This window comes from Macrobrachium rosenbergii, chromosome 32 (assembly GCF_040412425.1).
Source record: "Macrobrachium rosenbergii isolate ZJJX-2024 chromosome 32, ASM4041242v1, whole genome shotgun sequence".
Taxonomy (NCBI): Eukaryota; Metazoa; Arthropoda; class Malacostraca; order Decapoda; family Palaemonidae; genus Macrobrachium; species Macrobrachium rosenbergii.
The window spans coordinates 4,767,451-4,794,124 of record NC_089772.1 but is presented as its reverse complement, the minus strand read 5'-3'; the positions used below and the strand labels follow the sequence as shown (position 1 = coordinate 4,794,124).

Here is a 26,674-nt window from a genome sequence, read left to right as displayed (position 1 = left end):
ATATATATATATATATATATATATATATATATATATATATATATATATATATATATATATATAGAGAGAGAGAGAGAGAGAGAGAGAGAGAGAGAGAGAGAGAGAGAGAGAGAGAGAGAGAGAGAGAGAGAGAGCTTCATTAACATCACACAACACGAGAGAATATCTTATTCCATCACATCCTTCCTTCAGCTAAAAGCAGATGAAAAATCTATTTCAACTTATTTTCCACGGACAAAAACCTTTTAAAAACCAAACAACGGTTGAAGAATTGTTAATACAGAATTTTTTTCTTTTTAGTTCGTAGTTTATTTGCTTCAAGTTGCGTTTTACTTATTCTTTCTTTTAGCGGTCTGCTGCTTAACTCTTCCATATTGTTGGTGGTTTTTTCCATGCGGCTGTGTACATATTTTATATTATAAAAACATGAGTTATATAAACTCTTAAAGAAACACAAAGCCACACGCCTCACGTGTTAAGAACGCTTCATAACTAAGAACAGTCTGAATTTGTAACAGAATACATACATGTTACCCTATGGTAGAATTTATGCCACGATTATACCCAGGGGTAGAATTAATGCCAAGATTTAAAATAAATCATTGCAAAGCAAATGACAAAACGACGGGATAAATTTCGCGCAGTAATTTCGTCAGGGTCGTCTGTATGCAAAACGCAAATCTTGGATGTGATGCGAAGTATAACAGCTTGGATAATATCGACAAAATCTGATTGCACCCCCAGACACTGATGGCCCCACAATACTTGGTTTGCCCCCTAGCCTTTGGGATAATAATAATAATAGTAATAATAATAATAGTAATAATAATAATTATTATTATTATTATTATGTGGGTGGGTGTAGCACACCTGTTTGCTGCTTTGTTAACTCAATATAGTTCTTATATGGCTTTAAAATGGTCCAAAATGGGCACAAATTTCCAAAAAATTTCTGGGGGTGGGCTTAGAGCGCCCACCCTACCCCGAGATGATAGGGCTCGCTTCGCTCGCCACCCTACCCATACCATAAGTTCAAAACCTTTTACCACCCCCCCGCCAAAGAAAACTCTGAAATGACACCACTGCCGTCAAACGAAAAGAACGATCAACACCTCTTTACTGACACACAAGATGGCTAATATAACTGAAGTACCATGTGTGTGCCTTCGTAACGTACTCTCTCACTGCTTAATTATGGAGCACAGACGAACGTTACCAGAATACAAATACTGACGTAAGAAGGGGCTTCTGTAGACTTTCTGTAGACTTTCTGTAGGCGTAACTTATGATTTGTAAGGCATGCTGCATAACCAATTAATTTTTGTAGTCTTACGCCTGTGCTGACGTCACGACCTTCATTCTTCGTTTCTTACGTAAACGAGATATTATGTTTATGACGCAAGTATATCACGTTACTTCTCTATTTATGATTTCATGATTCAGCAAGATAGCCTTTGGACTGTGGATGACAGAGGACTGTGGTATGTATGTATGTATTATATATACATACATACAAACAGGTTTTTAAATGAGGAGCATGTAGTTTAAATGAATTCATATTATAAATATGTATATATATATACAATACATATAATGTATATACATATATACATTAAATATATACACATTTATAATATGAAAATTTATTTAAACTAACTGCTCCTCATTTTAAAATCTAGGTGTCATCCCTTTTTTGCAATCACTTTTGAGAAGCAATCACCTCTGAGAAGCAGTCACTTGAACAAAAAATCGGTATACTGAGAAACTTAAGATTTTTGGAGACTTTTCTGTCCTAAGGAAATTTTTCACCTCTTTTATTCTTCGATATTTTGAATACTGTTCTCCCGTTTGGTTTTTAGCAGTTTACTCTTATGTTAAACTGTTGGAAAAAACAATTTGCATTAAAGTTCTCATTCCCGGTCTTCTTACAAATCTCTAGCGCCGTCGTTCAATTGGCTCACTAAGATATCACAATATTCAGATCATCCTTTGCGTCCAGACATTCCAGCGCATGCCTTCCACCACTTAGTACTTAAGTCGTAAATTTTAACATTTTGGCCTTTTTTCTGTGAAGTTCAATACCAAAACAGTTTTCAAGAATCTTCATTCCTTTTGTAACGATTTTGGGAATGGGCTTCCTAATAATGGAAATTCAGAAGCTCAAACTGGGGGCAAATGTTTATTTGTTGAGCAAGCTGATATGCGTTCTAATCATGGTTTGTCTTTTTATTTTATCTATTTGGCTTCATCTTATTCGTTGTTACTTGTTATATTTCTTCCACAGTTCGTTCTTTGCTTCTCAATTCCTTTTCTGCACTGAGCTGCTTTTCCTGTCGGTGCTCTTGGGCTTGCAACATTCTGTAATAATAATCACAAGTATAATAAAAGCAGAATACTTAAACTCTTAAGAATGATGATAACAGAGTCTAGAAGGCAAGCCCACACCTTGGGAACTTAGTTACATACCGCCCCTACGCTCAGACCAAGTGCGGCACCTTCATTCTGCAAATATAGGGAATCAGTGGGGGGAGAGGCTGACCCCTGGTTCGACAAAGGCAAGTCTAAATGTGGAGTTAACTATCTGTAGAATATCGTTGTACCAAAATACAGATAATATATTGTTACAAATCACATTTTGTTACTTAATCTACCTCTGAACTGATGAAGTTTCTCATAGTGAGGACTGCTAAGAAGAAAAATCATGGCACACTCACCATGACGTTTAACTTGATCAATTAAATCAAGGAAGAATCACCTATGCAGTTAACTTCCAAATCATCAGCCACTTCGTATGTAAACATACTAAGTTCATGGCTGCCTGTTATCAAACACCCCATCAACCAACCCACATACCATGCGCAATCACTCTTTGCTTCCTAGAAATTATGGTCCTTCCATAGCAAAACCTCCCATTCCATTCCTCTCTCCTCTCTACGAACATTTGCCAACAAACCTCTCACTCACTGTTTTGTCCATGCGACTTAAACACATCAAAACATACTGAACCAAATATTCACTTTTAGCCATTTCCTCATATCTCCGCATTTCCCATCCTCACTCCACTGATTTTATTCAATTATTTCACCTTATGGCTTTGTTATTTTTTAATTGCATTCAACAACCACACTTCACTTACATAATGGAGGGTTGGAGTAACCAACCCTTTGCACATTCTAAACTTTGCTCTCGTACAAACTCGTCTTCATAACATTCTGCAGATACACAGCTACCTATTCTGTGTTTCAAGTCTTCTCATCCTGCCATCATCCGTTACATTTATTCTCAGCAAATCCACCAATTCCGTTCTGTTCTATCTACCTAGCTTCCCAAACTTTCTAGCATGTGCTTCCAAGTTTCTCATCTTACAAACGCTTTCATACTCTTCTCTTGCTGATGCAGATTTTCTCCATTTTAATCTGTTGATACTGAGTCATCTGCAAAACACAAGACAGTCATCTCACAGGTCACTTAAAATAGCCTCTTTTTATCTAGCACCCTACTCCTACATCTTTCCACTGTCTGATTTTCTCATCACTCCAACCACGAAATGTTAAAACAGCCGAGGAGACATAACAAACCCTTGCCTGACGCCCAATTTCACACCACAACCTTCACCTGTTATTAACCTATTCCCAAAGTAATCTTCCTTACATCAAGCTTCCGATTAATCATATATTCCTTTCTATACAGTACATCCTCCAAAGCCTTAAACGATCTCTTATAAATTCAGTCATAAACGCCCTCCAGGTTCACGTATGCCACATTCAACATCCCTTTCGCTATCAAAACTTCATGCCTAACACAACTGTTTTAGGCTATACAAAACACGTGATCTTAGCACACAAAGCATTTTCCCAAACCACCTTTTTCGTTCTCGGTCCTTCTGTTAGTTGTCAAGTTTTCCTAATCAAAACTCTAAAATTTGCCTTCTGTGATCACCCTAGTCAACCACTCAATTACACTAACATCATGGATGTCATTTTACTTGATATCAAATCAACTTCCGACGGCTCCATATTTAATACCAGTCCACTTAATCTAAGAAAAGAAAGGAACTAAAAAAAAAAGATGATGAGTTTAAAGCTTACCTGGAATCAAACTCAGGACCCAGGGGTTATTTACCTGTAAAAAAAAAATATTTATTTAACATCTTTAGAATATCACAACATAAAATGGCTAACTTCAAATGATGTCATAGCCTACAACAGACCTGTACCCTAATATATGAAGACTGACTGTTAGTGTAATCTAGAATTCTATGCTTCGAGGCAGTTTAGAACATAATATAATACCAGTTTCACTGGTTTGTATCACACAGTGAGACAAGAGGAATAATTTAGGGTAGATATAATAATAAATTTAAGAGAGCAACAACCGAATATCACGTGCACCCGCTTCTTCAATGAGCACATCAAAGCAAATCCGTTTATGCGAAGTCACGAAATAGTTTTGCTTTTTATTCAGGCTCAACTTTCGGAATACAATTCACTAAGTACAGGCAAACTTGAACGAAGACCATTTGAATTTTCATTACACAGATAAGAATAAAAATAAACTCTCAAATGCTCAACCCCTGATATCTAAATATATGTGCATATTTTATCAGAACCTGCACCCATTTATGATGTAGGGGTTTGTGCTGGCATAAAGCAGGCTTCATCTCGCAACAATAACTGCGTAGCCTAATGACAGAAGGTTCGTTGGTTTATATTCATTCAGGAAGAGTGATGAGGAGGAAAAGGTAATGAGAAACATGGTGTGGATCTCTGTACTCTGGGCACACCAACAGACTACAATGTCTGGTTAATGCATTTTCCTGCACTTGCTCACTTGCCTTTGCGTGGGAGCTTCCACACTGATGAAGTCTACTCAGTTAGTACATCATCACTACGATCCACAGTCCATTTTTCATTTTTTATGTTATTTTATTTTTTTTTGTCAGAAAGAGTTTTGCGATATTTTCACTGACTAATTTATTTGGCGAGCGCCGTTTGGATCCTCAAACTAAGAGAAATGTTTTCGGCTACAGCAGATTAGCCGAATAAATCTTCGAATTAAATTCAGAATAGCATAAAACAACAACGTCTAATAAAGGCCGATAAAAGTCGGAGACATAAAAAAAATGACTAATCTTCTCTTCAAATTGGAAAATAGCCTGAACTAATTCTCACAGTTCATCCGCAAAAGGAAGTAACAGAACAGAAAGAAGAATCAAAGGACTCATTAAGTCTCTCCCTCACATGAAAAAATCAAGTAGTCCAATCGCTGAATGGCATGAACAGATGTACCCACTCAGGCAGGCAGCAATGAACAGGATTTCTCTCAAGTGCTGTATTTCATGGCGCCCTCCTTAACAGATGTAAGGCGCAAGTCTACCATCCAGTCGTTCAGTGAGGGTCAATGAGCTTTCTCTGTAGTGTTTCACTGCAAACACCCCTTCCGCGTGTCGTAACAGCCACGTGCACCCCGAAAGCTGTCTGAGAGAGATAAGAAGTGAGACTAAGAGTCATTTATCTCTCAACTATTTATCTGACCTCACAATTAACTGAAGGGTGTGTTTGTGTGTGTGTGTGTGTGTCTCCCCGTGAAATTGCATTGCGACAGAAACGGCACTGAAGACATTCCACAGTACTTCCTTTTTACGCGAAATGGAATGAAACAACATCTACAGCTTTACGAAACCTTGACAGAAAGAGCAGCCAAACCCACATCACCACTGCAACCCATGAGCATCTCGCCCACCCCGCCCACTTTCATCCTCCCCGGAAGGAAAAAAATGTCCAACCTTGACACTGGACCAGATAGGCTACTCGGCAGCCTTCCGTTCCAGCCAAGCCAACTCATCCAGGGAGAACAGCAATTAGGCCTCTCTCTCTCTCTCTCTCTCTCTCTCTCTCTCTCTCTCTCTCTCTCTCTCTCTCTTCAGCACACACGCACGCACAGTTGTAAGCAAACTTACAGAAAAAGGTCATTGTTTTATTTTCAAAAGCACGCATATGATAAATTTTGACCGCGGGCATGTGGGCGCACTTGCATCCATGCGTGCCAAAGTTGAGACTAACTTTTACCGATTTCTCGCAGTCTTCAGGGTAAAGGTTGCCCTATGCTTAGGTCGCTGATAGTGAGAGTGATATTTCTCTGTCTCTCTCTCCCATCCATACATACATACATACAATTATACTGTATATAATTATATATATATATATATATATATATATATATATATATATATATATATATATATATATATATATATATATATATATATATATATACACACATTTACACATATACCTACAAATACACACACACACATCGACACACAAATACATATATATAGATATACTATATATGTATATATATATATATATATATATATATATATATATATATATATATATAATATATATATATATATATATATATATATATATATATATATATATATATATATATATATATATATATATATATATATATATATATATTGAAACAGCAGGATTCGCGTCGACAACTGGAATTTAAGATTTGCCAATTACAGTCGAATCTCCTGATCGAATCTGTTTAATTCAAAGAATTTTAATCAATAAAAATATTTTTCAGATAAGAGATATATTAATTAACACAAATCAACAGAGTATTTTTGATCCTATTTGTAGTTCCAGAACACAAAAGCATGAAATGGAAGTCATTCCGTAAAAGTAGCACAAAAAAGTGAGATTTTCATTTCCAAGAGTCCCACTGAAATACGACGTAAGGGTAATTACAAGTTATGCTAATTACAAAGACTGCATTGGAAACGGAGGAAAGTTTACGTGATCACAACGTCCTGTCCATTGTGGAAAAATACCGTGGCGGTGAAGGTGCAAAATTGTTATATGTGCAAAATTATTATATTTAAATGTATGAATTTTTGGTGATGATGCATAAATAAGGCTTGCTTAGAAGTCAATGAACCTCACCCTCTTAATCGTGTATTATCCATGTAAAGACTATTAATCGTGTATTATATCATGTATTTATCATGTATAACAAAAACACTGTCCTCTGTACCAGAGTGCACGGAAGCAGCCATTATTAATGAATTCACATGTAACATTTCACATGTAAAATAACCTTATTCTTGAATAAGGTTATTTTACATGGAGGTATTTCCCCATGTTTACAAAAACGGGCATAATCGCGATCAGAAATCGATATTCTTTATGCATGAAGAAACGCACACTAAGAGATATTGTAAAAGAAATCTTAGTTTACATTTGAAAAGCAAGAATTCACACGAGCTAATTAGCTTTCTAAATAATCGTGACCCTGTTTATAGGTCACTTGTCAAAGATATGGTTAAATAAGTCTTAGTTTACATTTGAAAAGCAAGAACTCTCAAAAAGAGAATTAGCTGAATAATCATGACCCTGTTTATAGGCCACTTGTTAGGTGAAAATAACTTTCAGCCACTGTCAAAAACAAAAATCTATTTCCAAGACCTTACGAAGAAAATCTGCATTTCTTTCGCGAGAGACTCTCTCTCTCTCTCTCTCTCTCTCTCTCTCTCTCTCTCTCTCTCTCTCTCTCTCTCTCTCTCTCTCTCTTCCGCTCCGCCAACCCTCTCACCCGGGTCCAACCGATGAATCAAACGGACATTCTTCTCTCGAGTATCTTATGGGTCAGCGGTATAGGAATGCAACGGTATTAAGCTTCATAAAACGAAACTCTGAATGTCGAGAGAGGGATTCACATGGTAATTTACCTGGAGATCGGTTTCACACCCACAAGGGTGGGGGATGACCTCTTCGAAGTCTCCCCTTGAGGGGGACTGAAATATTCGATGCAGTTACTGAAAGCAATGGTGTTACGTCCGACCTCAGAATTGTAAAAGTGAGCCACGTATTGTGAAGTGACCGGTAGTACTGCATCTTGGCTAATCCGGCAGAATAACCAGGTATTTGTTAACTTCTGTTCAAACATGCGTTGAACAGAAGTTGACAAATACCTGGTTATTCTGTTCAAACATACGTTGATATGCGGTGGCTGACATGCAATGAGGGAAACTTTTCCATAGGTGGGAGGCCACGAGAGGACATGATAGTGCACGAACACTCTCACCTGGGTTACGATACAGAACAGGCAAGGGCTAAGAGGGTCTCAAGCCAGTCCTAGGATCCTTAATAGGTGCGATACTAGATTTCAAGGCAAGGCCCTTTGCTTGCGTTGATGTACAAAATGTGAGAGGGGCTCATGACTATGCTGGAGAGAGAGAGAGAGAGAGAGAGAGAGAGAGAGAGAGAGAGAGAGAGAGAGAGAGAGAGAGAGGTCTAATTAGCTCAATCCAATACAGTGAAAGCGTTATTTACATAATTTATTTTCATTAGTGGGACTAATCTCCAACTAAGCCTCTTCGTTTAAGACAAAAGAAAAAAACACGTCTGACACTGGCAGAGAAAGAATAGTCTGTCCCTTATTGGGTGACTAACTGAACGCCAGAAACCGTTGATATAAGAAAACCCCAAAACATGAAAAGGGGGACAAGATTGAATTTAACAAGCTGACACCCTATGACCTCTGGATCCATGCCAAGAAACGGGAGGGTGTCACTCTTCGCGGCAACCACTTCCAAACTTAAATGTCTGATGGCTGATCAGTAACATTAATAATAAAAAGTTAAAATCAAAGCTCTTTCTTGTTCCGTCAAAAGAAGAAGAAAAAAATAACATTCAAACACAGGACAAGACCATTTGATTTCTGGTTTGCTGAGCTTGGTCACATCCACCAACTACACATAACAAAAACGAGAGTCCAGGAAGATAGGAAAAAAAGAGCGCACAATTAGAGCTCGTCCTTAGCCTGAATCAAGACCAGTCAGACTTCCTCTTGATATTTAAAACTGCTGTCTTCTCTTCGTGGAATTAAAAACAACGTAAAAACTACATAAAATTTGTTAATACCAATGGGAAAAACACTTTCTCACTTATGAATAATAAAAAATTGAAACAAAATAAACACATTTAGACGAGTAAATAAACTGAATTTTCATAAAGAAAGTAAGAAAAAGTAACGATATTGCGTCATAGGGATTGCAGTGTTGCAATAAGTAATTCACAGCGACTACCTTCCGTTTTTCATTTTGATGTCTGTAAATCTAAATATAAATATATAAAAATGGATGTGCGTGTGTGTGTGTTTCAGCATAACTCTGAAACGCATTGAGCAATTTCAACCAAATTTGATATACATATGACTTACTATCTGGGAAAGAATACTGTGGGGGTAAGACATCACTGGCACCAAAAGGGGTGGGTGTGGGAAGGGGTGACATGTAGAAATAACTGAAAACGACAGATATTAGTGCTAATCCATAGTTTTCGAGGTCGCCGAGATGAATAGTGATGCTTCCAATGCCCTTTAAGTCCAAGTTCAGCCCCGATAGGAAAGGGGATGAGAAAGGGTGGGAATGGGGTGACATGTAAAAAATAACCAAAACGACAGATATTAGCGTCTAATCCATAGTTTTCAAGGTCACTGAGATGAATAGTGATACTCCTATTCCTCTTCAAGTCCAGGTTCAGCCCCGATAGGAAAGGGGGTGAGAAGGGGTGGGAAAGGGGGGTGACATGTAAAAATAACCAAAAACGCAGATATTAGTGTTTAATCTATAGTTTTCGAGGTCGCTGAGATGACTAGTGATATTTCTGATGCCCTTTAAGTCAAAGTTCAGCCCGATAGGAAAGGGGGTTAGAAAGGGTGGGAAGGGAGTGACATGTAAAAATAACCGAAAACTAAAGATATTAGTGTCTAATCCATAGTTTTTGAGTCGCTGAGATGAACAGTGACACTCCCAATGTCCTTTAAGTTCTAGTTCAACCCCGATATGAAGGGGGGTGAGGAGGGGTGAAAAATAAAATGGTAAAAATGGCAGATATCAGTGTTTAATCCATTATTTTCAAGGGCACTGAGATGAACAGGGACACTCACAATGCCTTTTAAGTCCAAGTTCAGCACCGATAGGAATGGGGGGGGGTGAGAAGGGGTGAAATATAAAATGTCAAAAATGCTGGGCAATGTAATTGAAGTAACTATCTTAACAGGAAAAGGAGAGGAAGTGAGAGAAGAGAGAGCAGAGGGGTGTTGAGAGAGAGAGAGAGAGAGAGAGAGAGAGAGAGAGAGAGAGAGAGAGAGAGAGAGAGAGTGTGTGTGTGTGTGTGTGTGTGTGTGTGTGTGTGTGTGTCTTTCAGTTTTCCCTGCAGCAGGGTTGGTCCCTAGCTATTTATAAAAGTTCTGACAAGACGACTAGGGGATTGTGGAAGGAGCTCTCATCACACTAAATGACACCTCTGAGGGGAATACAGGTATTACAGATAATTTACTTTTAAGTAATGAGATTTGCAAAAGGGGCTGAATTAAGAACTTCAAAAAGGTGTCAAGAGAACGTTCAAGAAGAGCAGCGTCTTTGTCCCTTCGCAGATCAATTTAGAATTCTTGAGAGAAACAGGACTCAATAAATAGTTCACTTGCTTTAACCTTGTTTATCAGTTTCATTTTGTTTATATTTTGTTCTTTTCTTCACCATTGTTGCATGTCTCTTTTTAGTTCAGTGATCAAGTCCACAGCAGGATGGACGACAGCTTTACGCGCTGTATATATTTTTATAAATACATTTCGTCTTTATAATCAAGATTATTACTGTAGATCCTACTATTATAATATATATATATATATATATATATATATATATATATATATATATATATATATATATATATATATATATAAAGGTGTGTGAGAGAGAGAGAGAGAGAGAGAGAGAGAGAGAGAGAGAGAGAGAGAGAGAGAAGAGTTTAAAAACAAAAGAAAATACTTTCTCACGACATGAGAAAGTATATAAAGGAGAGAGAGAGAGAGAGAGAGAGAGAGAGAGAGAGAGAGAGAGAGAGAGAGAGAGAGAGAGAGAGAGAGAGAAATTCTTAAACGCAAATGAAAAACAAAAGAAAATATACTTTCCCAAGACATGGTAGAAATAACGGACTTCTCATGCGAACCGCAGCAAAGAACTGGCTTGACCTGTAGCCAGCGCAGATGCTACTGACCCATATCGCCAATGTACCAATGACCTCCCTCTCTCTCTCTCTCTCTCTCTCTCTCTCTCTGCCCGCTAGGGAGAGATGGTGAAAATAAAAGAAAAAGAAAAATGGGGGAAATGTCTAACATGCAGGCGGAGAGATGTCAATGCAAGCACGGTTCAGTTGCATTACCACATTGTGTCGTGATTCATGTCGTTAATGAATCACTTTGCCCTGAAGGGGGGTGTTCTAGGTCGCTTATATTGGCTGTGCAAAATCATGAATCTTATATAACACCAACTATGAATACAGTGTCATACTTGCATATGAACAAAGCTTCTCTTGTAAATGTATTTTACCTAAACATTTGACTAAGCTGCGTACTATGAACATGGGACGACTTTCGAACGAGCGCGCATGCACACATGCATAAATACATCATACATATATTTGTACATCATACATATATTTGAACACTTTTTTCAACATTAAGACATTCTCTGTAACAAGGGGCGGATCCCTAGAAATTAAAATAATGATCAACAACACATTCACGCTAAAAGTTCTGAATCGTGGGAGAACCGCTTGTGTAAAAAGCATTCAGAACCCTAGCTTCTTCTTAAACCTACACATTAGGCTCGCCAACACTGTACTGAACCATCTTGCACATAATGCGCAATTCACATCTCTCTTGCACGCTCACACTCGCTTCCAGGATCTTGACTCGCTTCCTTTCCAAAATCTCTTCCACACCAAATATCCAACTTTTTCTGCACCACCTTCTCCCCCTCCATCCCACCACTTATAACCTGTATGCTCTTTTCATCAACTCACTGTCCTCCAATCTCTCCACATCACCAAACCACCACAAAATATTATGATCCATCCTCTCATCTACATTCACCCTCCGCCACTTAAATTATCCACACATTTCTCACCCTACCGGTTCTCCTAAATTAAAATTATAACGTGAACAATTAATCTCTACTACAGCTTCGACCTTCTTTTCATTTTCACTTTACTTCCATATAGGAGAGTTGGTTCAACAATTTCTTGTATATGTATCCCTAGTTTCTTCGGAACCTTTTGCTATCTTCCTTGCTTTACCTATTCTGAAACTCGCCCTTCTCTCATCCTACAGTCATCTAAAATCTTTACTCCCAAATATTCATAAGAATTTACTTTTCTTTTATTTCGCTGTCCGTATTAGCAACCACAGCTCCATCTCCCCCAGGTTACCTTTTACCCTCAAAATTTCCAATTCTTTCATCAGACGGTTCTGTATTACCTGTGAACACTTATTATTAAATATTTCAAAGAGCCATGGGGACATAACACACCGTTGTATGAGCTCCATTTCAACACTAAAGCAATCACGTTCACCACCACGTACCCAAAATACATGCTCCAGTTCCATCAAACGCTTCTCTGGGTCCATGTGCAGTATTTAACATAAAATTCTTAGACTTTTAATCAAACTATGCACGTGTACACAGAAAAAGTATATCTATATATACATACACATACACATCTATATATATATATACACACATATATATATACATAAATATACACACACACATTATGTTTCTGGCAGAGCATGCTTTGTTCGCCCTACAATACCAAAGAGTCACTTGACCTGAAAAAACAGTCGAGTTAATCTGTTAAAACTGGCTTTAAATACCTCGAAATACATCTTACATTGGAAGGAGGCATGATGATGCAAATGTGTAAAACGAGACAGGAGAGAGCAAGACAAGAAAGAGAGAAAGAGAGAGAGAGAGAGAGAGAGACGGGGAGAGAACATAATTCGAAGAATGGCTAATTTTGATGGAACAAGTACTTAAATACACTGATATTATATATATATATATATATATATATATATATATATATATATATAGATATATATATATATATATATATATATATATATATATATATATATATATATATATATATATATATAGAGAGAGAGAGAGAGAGAGAGAGAGAGAGAGAGAGAGAGAGAGAGAGAGAGAGAGAGAGAGAGAGAGAGAGAGAGAGAGAGAGAGAGAGAACCTGTGTACAGAAAATACGTGTCACGTTTTTACCAGAAACGTATGTAATTCTAATAATAAAAGAAGTTAACAGGGCATTGTGGTTGTTAATTACACACACATACATATATACACACATATACATACACATATATGATATACACAGGTATATACATATATAACCACTACACGGGAATGACGTGATATAACAATATTTGTGTATATATGTGTACATGCGCAATGTCTCTGGGTGCGTTTAGGTAACATGCAGTCTAAAGAACTCCCTAGAGAGAAAAATCCGGTTGACACGTGATACTCAACACATCTTGAGCACAACCCATGAACACACGAAAAAAAAAGAAGACTACTTTTGTTAAATACCAAATTGTACGAGTTTGAATTTTATGGTCAACTAAAATATCGCATATTAATTCGCTATTTCTACATTTACAAACTAATTTTTTGAAAACAACAGAATGATGTACGTACATCAACATTTAATATATTATGTACGTATGTATGTATGTGTGTTATATATATATATATATATATATATATATATATATATATATATATATGTGTGTGTGTGTGTGTGTGTGTGTGTGTGTGTGTGTGTGTGTGTGTGTGTGTGTGTGTGTGTGCGCGCGCGCTATGTGGGTACATTTTTCTCTCTTATGCAATATCTATTGATGTCAATGGCACTGTTCGCAGAATTTGAACTAGTCTATACTACTTCTTTTTCTCTTCTGGCAAACCTCTCAGAAATAAGGAAAAATTATTCGAGATTCTTTCCATTTACTTCTCTTTCTTTTTCTATCGACGGATCATTTCTCCAGCTCTCCAGGCGGCGTCATCAGGACTGGATTATAAATCGACAAATAGGGTTTTCATTACTGCATGCCGATGTTTGAATTCCAAACATGACATCATTGGGGTGCTGAATTTCCATTGATCAGCAGGTCTCATTCTCTCACTGGCTATTTATACGGCAGCATGGGCATTCCTTGCGCTCCGTAGGACTCGTCCTATGCAGCAGCTTGCGGCCAAGGGTGTAGGCAAGGGCATGATTCCCATTTCTGTCTGATAGTCTTGATTTGTTTATTTGTCAGTAGTCATATTCGTTTGCTTGTGTCTCCCTTCGGCTTCTCGTGGATGTCATGTGGTTTCCTTGAAGTAGGGAGGATGAAGTCTGCATTCCTCTGTATTTTTAACACAGGCCATTGTTGATTTATACTCACAGCTTCTGCTATCTGCAATCTGTGGAACTGGGCTTCTCTATGCACAATCTCTAATAATTCTTCTTGTGTTGGCTTACGGTCGTGATCGCCCACGCAGTGTTGAAATATTGCCCCTTGGTAGCGGTGAGCTTGCAATCGCCTACATAGAGTGACAGTGGTGAAGAAGCCGCAAGTATAAATCAACAATGGCCAGCATTAAATATACAGAGGAACAGGGACTTCATCCTCCCTTCTGCAAGGAAACCACAGGACATCCGTGAGAATCCGAAGGGAGACACGAGCAACAGAACACCCCTGTGCTCGAATACCGACAATGAAACAAATCAAGACTACTGGCCAGAGAAAGGAATCACGCCCTTGCCCATGCCCTTGGCCGCAAGCTGCTACATAGGACGAGTCCTACAGAGCACCAGGAATACCCATGCTGCAGCCCAGACAGCCAGCGAGAGAATGAGACCTGCTGATCAATAGAAATTCTTGCCACGTTTGAATTTCAAACATGGGAAGACGTCATGTTTGAAACTGAAACGTGGCATGCAGTAATAAAAACCCTATATGTCAATTTAAAATCCAGTCCTGATGACGCCGCCGAGAGAGGTGGAGAAACGGTCTGTTGACTAGAAGAGAAAAAGAAGTGAATGGAAAGAAGCTCGAATAATTTTTCCATATTCCTGAGAAGTTTGCCAAAAGAGAAAAAGTAGTATATACTGATTCAAAGTCTTGATAAGAAGATAGTGTCTGCGAACAATGCCACTGACTTCGATAGAAATAAATAAATATATATATATATATAAATACATATATATATATATATATATATATATATATATATATATATATATATATATATATATATATATATAAATTATATATATATAGAAATTTATCATTAAATGGGGGAAAGTTATAACAACAAATTTCATCATGTACCTCCAAAAATTATTAACTGAATACACACACACATACATTAAAATGCAGGCGCGAGATGCGCAAGCGAAAAAGCAAGAACTGCAAACAAAAAGAAATACGAGCTCTCCCATGGAGCTGGCACTAAAAAAAAAAGATAAAAAAAAAGTTCTCAGGCAGAAATGTTTTTAGGGCAGTGGAGTTGTCGGAGAAAAAACTGGTTCCTCCGTCTTGCTGCCCCGTGGATACTCAGGGGTAGAGGGGCGCAAGGCACAAACAAAGGGATGGATGGGTGGACACGAGAGAGAGAGAGAGAGAGAGAGAGAGAGAGAGAGAGAGAGAGAGAGAGAGAGAGAGAGAGAGAGCTCATTTGGCGAGTAAAAATGCTGAACGTCAGAGAGCGAGAGAAAGAAGGATTAATTCTCTTTTCTTATCCTCAATGTCTATTCCCCTCGTAAAGGATACAACTTTCTCTTGATCTTTCTGGGTCAAGTCAACCTAGAACTGAATTTAACTCTGTACAAACAGTGATCTACATACTGACAATAACGTGAGTGTCACACAACCTTCCAAGCAATCTTTCCCAAGTGCAATAAAATATAAAATAAACAAACCTTTCATAAATTTATTTAACGCATGTATATAATACGTACATTATTAGGATGTGGAAGAAGACCCTCGTCTGTGACTGAAAAATTACGAGAAAGACACAATAACAAAATAACTCGACTGCTCCGACGAGTGAAAAGTCGCATACCACCCTACATATCTCCACAAGTGTTTCTGTCTTTACATAAGCGTATATGTAGACAAAGATTAAACATTCAATGTGTATGTACGTATGTATGTATATACATATGTATTTATATACACATTTATGTATTATATATATATATATATATATATATATATATATATATATACATATATATATATATATATATACATATATATATATACATACATATAGATATATATATATATATATATATATATATATATATATATATATATATATATATTACACACACTTATTCACATGACATATTCTTGTTTTCCAATATCAAGCCGCAAACAGCCCATTAATGTGGAATTCATTAGACTTTAGAAATAACCCACAACCGAAAGGAAATGATAAAAAAAATGTCCACTTACTCTGACCGAGACTCGAACACACGCCTTTTAAGGTAGTTTCACGGGAGAGTGACTTGTGCGTACATTAACACCTTACACACACGAACACACAACCAAAGCCCTCGCCTTTTAAATGGGTAACACATCCAGAGACGATGAATACACAGTAATACACTATAAGGAAATGACAGTTTAGTAATCAAGTCCAGAGAAAGATGGCCGAAAGCTCTAACTTTTGCGTATCGTCTTTCTGATGGAGTGTATGACTATGGCACCTTCTGCAGACACTTGACTGTTCCTGCATAGACGCCGCTCAAGAAATTCTTAGTCACGTGGTTTTTATGGCGTTAATATGACCGGGGTTAAGGACCAAATTCGACAAGACCGTTATGTGTCAGGTTTATTGAACAACCTTTCTCCCAGACTCGATCAGGGGCGAGTGAGCGCGGCGACTTCAACAGACACAGCCACTCGACGCTTTTTTAAAAGCGACAAATCAAGCAAAGAATGTTTCCGTTCGCTCCTCGTTAAAAGGGGGACTCATCTGTTGCGACACAAGCTTGTAATCTGAGAGGCTCGAATTACGTGGAGAGAGATGCATGCCTGGTGAAATGATGCCAATTAAGCAGCCAAGTCTGCCATGCGAGGCGTTCCTTGCAGGTTCTTTCAACGAGGGCACTCACTGCCTCTGTTTTGACATGCACACATGCATCGTATGGATGTGTTGCAAGGTTGAAACAGAACATACAAAACACATACATCATACACGCATACTAACATGCATACATGGATAATCAATGGTAATGTAGACAGCTCAGTGCATATAATGTAGGTTATAAGTGTATGTATATATGCATATATATGTATATATGCATATATATGTATATATGCATATATATATATATATATATATATATATATATATATATATATATATATATATGAATAATCACAATAATCATAACACAATAACGTGTTTCACAGAAATAAATTTTTTACTCACAGCAGGTATGTGGGTCAGTTGGTAGTGCCTTTGCCTTTCATTTGAGGCACCTGGGTTCAGATCCTGATGTGAGTCAGAAACCTATATGTATGTAATTATATATATATATATATATATATATATATATATATATATATATATATATATATATAATATGTATATATATATATATATATATATATATATATCGTCCACACCAGCAGACACTCGGAGACCAAACATGGCTACAAAGCAAACGATGGGAAAAGAATAAGAAGCAAAAGACTGATTCCGGACTACAGAAGTCCTTAGTATTACGAGGAAGGAGAAAATGACTTGCAGAAAAACTAGACGCAATAGCTTGGGCAGCAAGAGTGCCTAAAATCTCGTGTTTTAGGAATAAACAAATAAAAAGGTAGCCAAGAGACACATACAAGGGTCTGACATAGTCTGTGAAGACAAAGAGCGGTTGATAAAAATTGAAAAAGCGAAATTACAGAAGACTCCTCGAGTTTATCGACTGCCTATAATGGAAGAAATAACGTTAAAACGTAGCAAATTGTACATCGGCAAATGGATCCTGCGTCCCACCACTTGATCAGAAATACAGGGATCGAGGACCGGAATTCACTAAGTGCAGTAATCACTGTTGGTCACGCTGGTGCAATCTAGAAAAGGTCAAAATATACGGCAGGTGAGGCATATCAAAATGGACGTCCGCCTTCATCTCGAGAATATATGAAGAATGTGTGTCAATACGTAGGTCCATACTCTGCAGAGGATAATTTAAAGTAATGCTCTAGTTGACAAAAAAAAATCTATGCGCCATTTTATGTATATTTGCACATTCCATGTATATGTATATTCTATGTATATTTGTTACTCATCGCTCCAGGGATATGTAACCTGAACTTTCTTTTAAAAAGAAGATATTAAGACCATCTACTTTACTTCTACCACAGGTCTCGACGAGATAAGGCCATGGGAGTCGCCATTCGATTTGGATAGTCTTAAAACAGTAATTACTCGTTATTCTAGGATACTGTAACATATAATAATATAATGCAAAACGAAGAGTGAAAAGTGACCAAGATCACGCGTTCAGCTCATGAAATAGAAGAGAATCTCGGAACAATAACCTAAAATTCTAAATGAATAGCAAAACAGCAGACCCAGTGCAGGTGCCATCAAGTTTCTGGCATCAGAAATATATACATATACACATAGAAAAGCTATAAAAGGAGGTCAAATTAATATACAACTAATGATAAACAGACAACTAGCAACTAATTTAATATATTTTTGCGTGACTTGATACTACATAAAAAATATAAACAAGACAGTTAGGTACAAAACATAAAAATAAACACGAAAATAAAAAATGATTTTAGCGAAGAAAAAAAAATTAACTTGACACTAATTCAAAATGTTTTATGGCATTACAGTGGAACTACAACAATTACCCAATATTATTTGTCATAAATACTTAAAATCTGGCGAGTTAAAAACGAGTATAAAATAAAAATGGAATACTTTATTGTTAGAGCACATTCAAATACCACCCATCCCCTCTCTCTGTAATTATACACATTAATATATATATATATATATATATATATATATATATATATATATATATATATATATATATATATATATATATATATATATATATATATACACAGTATAAATATGCGTGTGCGCGTGTGTGAACCCAACCCATTCGCTTCAACGACAAAGACCTAAAATTTCGTGTCAACAGAGTAAACACAAAACAAAAGAGCACCAACCTTGGTCCCCTGGAACCAATCGAGCATCGAGACAGAAATCGGAAACAGAAAGTTGGCCGGGTGAAAGGTTCAAGAAGGAAGGGTCCTTTGCAACATCTCGCTTCGCCAACCGAAGGACGAGCAATTGCGAGACGGAGAGGGCACGGGGTAGGACGAAAGTAGGAAGGAGGGGTTACGGTGGAACACGGTAGGTGATGGTGGGGAGAGGGGGGGTTGTTAGATGGGAGAGAGTAGCGAAGTAGGGGGGGGGTAGTTGGAGCGGGGATAATAAAGGGGGCAATGTCGGAAGCGAAAGGAGGGATGAGGAAAATGAAGGGAAGTGGAAATACAAGTGAGAGTTCAAAGGGTAAAAAAAAAGAGGAAGGATGAGGGGGAAGGAGGGATTGGGAAAGAAGGGAGGGAGAGGAGGGAGGTAGAGATAAAAAGTAGGAAAAGAGGAGCTATGGGGGAAAAGAAGTGGTTAAACAAAAAAAGGAAAGGATGAGGAAAGAAAGGGGTAACACGTTAAAAGATGGAAGAATAGGGTGGGGGGAAAAATAAATATGGAATGACAGGAGGAGGAGGAGGAGGAGGAGGTATAGTCATGCACCATCTCAGGAAACAAAAGAATCGTGAATGAAATTATGAAATGATATATTTGACAATCGCAGGTTCCAGAGACAAGATTACAATTTGAGACGTAAAACCTCAGCTGAGGCTCTGAGGAGAGGAGAGGAGGAGAGGAGGAAGGGAAGGGAAGGTAAAAACGTGCATGAATAAATGAGGAACGCTGATGTCGGGGGAGATAAGACGAAAACTACTTCGTGAGGAAAATTAATATGGTACGGTGGGATCAACTTCCTAGAAATATAGAAATGCTACCAAAGTATGGTATTCAAACATAACAAGGAGATACGAGGGTAATACCTACCATATGCACAGGTGATATTTCAAAGAAAATTACAAGACAGGATTACAAAATTTTCAATGAAAATTTTAAAATATAAATAATCTTCCCACATATGAAGCTAAACATATATATTTAGATGAACACCAGACGGATTCATACCCACCAGATTCAATATATGAATAAAATATCTATTGATTTTGTTGCTCTGCTGCTGAAGGGGAATAATTCCTACAGCTCTAGTGTACTTGGAATGTTCGCCATACACATGCCACAAAGAAAACTACAATTACGCTGAAGACCAGCTTATCTATATTCTTGCATACCTCCACATAAACACTTTTACGATTCTGTGTATTTAACACTTAGTGGCTTGTTGACATCCCATACAGAACAGTCGCTCTGTAAACAATTACCTCATCACTTCGTCATACTTTTATAACAGTCAATTTCATTAATCAAACATCACTACTCGATCATCATCATCATTCAATTCCACTAACCCAAACCACGAACACCCAGTAGGGGAGGTGGTGCCGTCTGTGCACCTCATGCGGTCCACCGTAGGCATTACTCAAGGTTCTTTGCAGCGTGCATTCGGCTGCAACCCCTTTCGTTCCTTTTACTGTGCCTCCTTTCATATTCTCTTTCTTCCACCTTATTTTCCACCCTCTCCTAACAATTGAGTCATTGTGCAACTGTGAGGTTTTCATCCTGTTTCACCTTTCATACCTTTTACTGTCAATTTCCGTTTCCGTTTTGGCCTAAATTCTATATTCAATTTAATTCAATCCAAGCCACAAACAAAGCTTCAGAAGCTCTTTCATACCCGCAGCTTGTCGTTGAAGCTCATGAGCTTAGAATTTCTTGAATCTGGAAACCGCAAATGTTTCGTATGTCATGAATGCATTGCTCATGAAATCATTATACATACTGAAAGTCATAAAAGAAGCTGACTGTTCTCATGCTGACCGAATGGTTATAATGACTACTCGGTTACCCTCAACCATCATCGTCTATTAGCCCAACCTTCCTCGTGACTTTTCATCATTACCATAAAACACAATAAATCATCTTGGTTTAATTCACTACGTTCAACCGAAATAAATTGTACAAACCAGTAACAAAATAACACTGAGTAAAAACAAATGATGACTCGTTACCTTGAAAAAAAAAAGATATCAGGACACAGGTGAGGATTTTCAAGGTCATGTGTCTTCCATGCTTTAACTTCTCATCGTTTTATATATATATATATATATATATATATATATATATATATATATATATATATATATATATATATATATATATATATATATATATATATATATATATATATATATATATATATCCTTTTGTTATACAGTATACCTGAAGAAAATGGCTTCGCCAAATACACTCACATAAAATGGACCCAGGGCCACTCCTCTTTACAGGTGGCCGTACCAAAATAGGTCAAGCGTTGCCTGATTCACAGATGGTGTCCTTCTGACAAAAATGTCAAAAGATCCTTCGCTCTTCATCGAAAATGTAGGTCACGTTACCCGAGATTTCCCTAATGCCCATGCCTAAGCGCCTAGAACTCGGTACATTGTATGCATACAAACGTACGTACATCCATCTACGTACACATGCATATGAGCATATATGTATGCATGTACACACTACCTGTGCATTCAGATACCCTTCGAACTTTCACCTAATATTTTTTCATTCTTGGCAAACTTCCTCCTACGCAATGGAAACAGCATACAAAGATGAGGCCGTGTTGTGGGTTTTTCCGCTGACTACCGATGTCCTTCAGCCACTGGATTCTGACTCACCATAGACAATTCCCTCTTATCTGGGGTTAAGCGAGGTACAATACAGCCAGCTGCCAACAGAGGACTGGGGTCAACGGGGAGGGGGGTTGGGGGGTTGGGAGAGGGATGTCAAGATTCATGGGAGAGAGAGAGAGAGAGAGAGAGAGAGAGAAGAAGAAATGGAAATTAGAGCAAAAAAGGTCGGGCAGATCCATCGAGGTATTTGTGCTCAGCTTCAGAGACCTGTACCCACACCAATGCGATGGAAATGAGGCCAGTCATGGAATGCCGGCAAGCCCCAGCTGAAATGTTGGAAGCATTGCTCTCTTTTTATCTCCTGGGTGATATGGAAGAACACTTGTGGAGGTGCCAGCAAGTGACTCATATTTACGGTGCCAGAACATGATTCATCTGCTCTTAGGCGCGGATCGATACCGGCGGTATCAGGGGTAGAGGTTGGAAATGGTGTTACCCGTATAACAAAAGTTACCACAACAGCGACGCAGGCACACAAAAATTCGAATTACATACATCACCGGTACTAGATATATTAACAGTCATCATGTCGACACCATCGCCTCTAATGTTCTATCACGAGGGCATTCTCCTTCCATTCAGGATTTCAAAGTTTCACAATATCAAAACACAGCTACGATCATCTTAAGCGATTTCTTTCCAATGTAACTATCCAATATTGGATAAGGAAGGAAGGAATGTAGAATTTAGGGCAAAGGACAAGCGCTGGGACCTATGAGGTCATTCAGCGCTGAAAGGGAAATTGAGAGTAGAAAGGTTTGAAAGGTGTAACAGGAGGAAAACCTCAAAGCAGTTGCACTAAGGAACAATTGTTAGGAGAAGGTGGATAGCAAGATGGAAGAGAGAGATTATGAACGGAAGTACAGTAAAAGGAATGAAAGGGGTTGCAGCTAGGGGCCGAAGGGACGCTGCAAAGAACCTTTAGTAATGCATACAGTGCGCCGAGTGAGGTGCACTGACGGCATTAGCCCTCTACGTGTATACTGGATAAGAAATCTGACATCACTTGAATAATTGCGATTAAAAAGTTAGTCTCAAATAGACGGGGAAATTATGGCATATTCATAACTCCTTTTACTGACTAGAGACTCATGAAGCATATAAATTGATGGCATGAGGGAAATGCCTTTTGAAAATGAAACAGTGAAAGGAAAGGAATCAGTTAATCAGAATCTAAAACACTGCAAACAAATTTAATATGAATAATTCTTTTCCAGTGCCTCTGAAAGTAATCATTTCGAAAGCTAAAATTATTGTTCAAGGTTAAAATTACATACACACACATATAGAGTACGTACGTACGTATGTATGTATGTATGTATGTATGTATGTATGTATGTATGTATATGTATATATATATATATATATGTGTGTGTGTGTGTGTGTGTGTGTGTGTGTGTGTGTGTGTGTGTGTGTGTGCGCGCGCGTGTTCGTGTGATGAAAGTTCAGGGACGAAAGATGAGAGTGAGACAGAGATGATGAAGCCTTGGATAAGGTGTCGAAACAGTCAGGGGACCCTTAATATCCAGACAGGCCGTGAGCCCTTGCAAAACAGAGACGAGTATGGCCACCGAGAATATCGGCCCGCTGGTAAGAGGTCAATTGTTTGGGTATATGACGCAATGATGCTGTGGAAGTTTTCTGCACAATTTAGCAGTGATGATGACTGGTCCTCTCTCTCTCTCTCTCTCTCTCTCTCTCTCTCTATATCTCTCTCTATATATATATATATATATATATATATATATATATATATATATATATATATATATATATATATATATATATATATATATATATCTGTTAAAACAGGATCCCATCAAATTTGGAAAAGGCTTTATTTCAGAGACCGAACTCTCTCCCTCCTCAGGCAGATAGTGACATACAGCCTTTATTTTCCACGCTTTGGCGTATCTATGGGCTCCTTATATTTGATATATATATATATATATATATATATATATATATATATATATATATATATATATATACGTAGACGACCACATGAAAGGTGAAAATTAAAGACCAGGTACCAAGCGCTTTCGTGTATTGCCACTTCTTCGCAAAGTAAAAATAAATAAAGAGAGACATAAACAAGAAAAACTCACAAAACAAAGATCAAAGCCACTAACAAGCTAAACATCATTACTGAATGCAATCACTAGTTTGAAGTTAAATTGTCACATACGAAACAAAAATACTTTAAAAATACTTTAAGAACTGAAACTACAGTTAGAACAGGCTATTGCTAAAAGGTAACATTGTACTTCCCTACAATTTTATGAACAAGGTAACTATCTAATTTAAAAAGACCTGAACTAATATTCATAAGTTGATTGTTAAAATGCTTAATAAAGGCAGATTCAATTATATTTCTCTTAACAATGTGGTTACAAAAAATTATCTCAGATGAATTTTTCCAGTCTATACAATGGTTAAAATCATTCATATGTACAAATAAAGCACTTGTCAATTGGCCTGTTCGAACTGCGTAACGATGCTGTTTTAGACGATAATCTAGTTCTTTACCAGTTTGACCAAGGTATTTATTACTACATCCAGCACAAGGAATCGTGTAAATACAGCCATTAATTTGTTTTGGGGAGTTACGAACAATGATATTCTGAAGTGTCCCTGAATTCTTGTAAACAACAGTTATCTTGAAAATTTTCAGTAATTTTTTAATGAAACAAAGATTTACGTTATATGGAAGTGTCAAAATATTTTCTCTCACCAAAGGCTCCCATTGTTATTGGAATAAAAATGTTTCTCGCTTTCTGTAAAGATTTGTCGATTAAAAACTTTGGGTATTTTAACATAATTCCAGTCGTAAATTTTACAAAATTCCGAGTCTAAGAATTCCGGGCTGCATATCCTTAATGCCCTTAAAACATGCTACAAAAAACTGAGAGTTTTACATTAACGTGGTGATCTGAATAATAGTGATGACGTATATATTTGTCACGTGCAGTTTGTGACTTATTGCTGATATATATATATATATATATATATATATATATATATATATATATATATATATATATATATATATATATATATAATATATATATATTTATATATATAATATATATATATATTATATATATATTATATATATATATATATATATATATATATATATATATATATATATATATATATATATATATGTTATATGATATTTAATTTTATTTTACTGCTTAATTTAGGTACAGAATTCATGAAACATTATTTTATCATAATTAATCCTGCATATTTTTACATTTAATTCTGATAAATTTATATACACCTACATAAATATAAGCATTAAGCTACAAATGTCGTTTAATATCCAATTCGCTCTACCTCGGAAATAATATTTGTATGTATATATATGTTTGCCGTAGGGGAATTATAATTGATAAGTTCGTCGTCTCAGGGGCTCAGACCGCCGAACACGAGAACTCACGACGTTCAGTGACGCCTTAGCTCATTCGGATATCAAGAGAGACTTAAGCTGATACCGACAAATCCCTGTCGATCGCAGGTATTTGTAATTAGCGTCGGTATCAACCCACCTCCAAAATGATAGCCTATCCGTTTGGTGCGTTTGAGGCGCGTAGCCATTTTATGAATGAATTTTTCATCACATCACCGTGATTGATATACATGCATTAAGCTACAAATGTCGTTTTATATCAACTATAATTTCTCTTCGGTAATCAAACATTATTTCCGAGGTAGAGCGAACTGGATACCAACGAGATTTGTAGCTTAATGCTTGTATATAAATCACGGTGATGTGATAAAAATTCATTTATGCATACATATACAGTATATATAATATATACACAAAATATATATGTATATATATATATATATATGTGTGTGTGTGTACAGGTATTTATTTATATATATATATATATATATATATATATATATATATATATATATATATATATATATATATATATATATATATATATATATGTATACACACACACATATATATATATATACATGTGTGTGCATGCGTGTATTTGTATGAGAAGGGGAGCATATGGAGAAAAACATGAGAGAATACATGAAATGTGGCACCAAGTTCCAACACAATCAAGGAAACTCAAACAAATTCATTACCCAAACATTAATGTAACCCAACGAAAACAGCTATGCTGAGCTCTCGAGGCATTTCATGTTTGAAAAACATTACAGCGCCATAATTATTTCAACAGATGTCATCTCAAGGAAGATGAAAACATGAAAGAGGTAGTGTTACCCAGGACGAAAATATCTCGAGTCGAGTTCTCTTTTACAAATGGCGAAAAGGGTCTTCTTAACCTTTTTTTGCGGGTGCCATGCCCTGCACAACCTTATTCTCTCTCTCTCTCTCTCTCTCTCTCTCTCTCTCTCTCTCTCTCTCTCTCTCTCTAAACGACGGGAATCCTTGACAGACACCGTGACAGTTTTGTTTACAATGACCTTTCAAAACCAGACCTTCATGACGAAACAACCGCCCAGCTTCTTTTTGTTTTATTGCTCATGACAGGTTTTTTTTTTTGCATTGTTTCTCCTCGGATAACCTTTGCAATTAAAAGCCCTCGAATTGCCAGAGTGTCTAACCGTCACAAATATTCTAAGAAAAGCCAAACAAATTATTTCAGAATTATAGAGTTCCTATGGGGGATGACATTCTACTGATATAAAGCAGCTGTAAGGCTGAATAAATATTTTTTAAAACACTTTCTCAGGATAAGATTCCTTACTGAAGATAAACAGTAATATCCATTTAGCAACTCAAGGTCAGTTTCATCTTCTGAATCCT

General features: G+C 37.0%; 1 protein-coding gene across 8 annotated transcripts in view; it reads right to left on the bottom strand.

Moving 5' to 3' along the window:
• The window catches only part of Myo61F (Myosin 61F), a 241,577-nt gene that overhangs the window by 93,376 nt on the left and 121,527 nt on the right, over positions 1 to 26,674 (bottom strand). For 3 of the 8 annotated variants that reach the window (XM_067132727.1, XM_067132736.1, XM_067132742.1), the window contains exon 1: positions 4,089 to 4,117. The exons of the other annotated variants lie outside the window; for them this stretch is intronic. The gene's annotated coding sequence lies outside the window, so the exon portion shown is untranslated. Of the gene's footprint in view, positions 1 to 4,088; positions 4,118 to 26,674 lie in introns of those variants that run through there. 8 annotated transcript variants of the gene reach the window in all.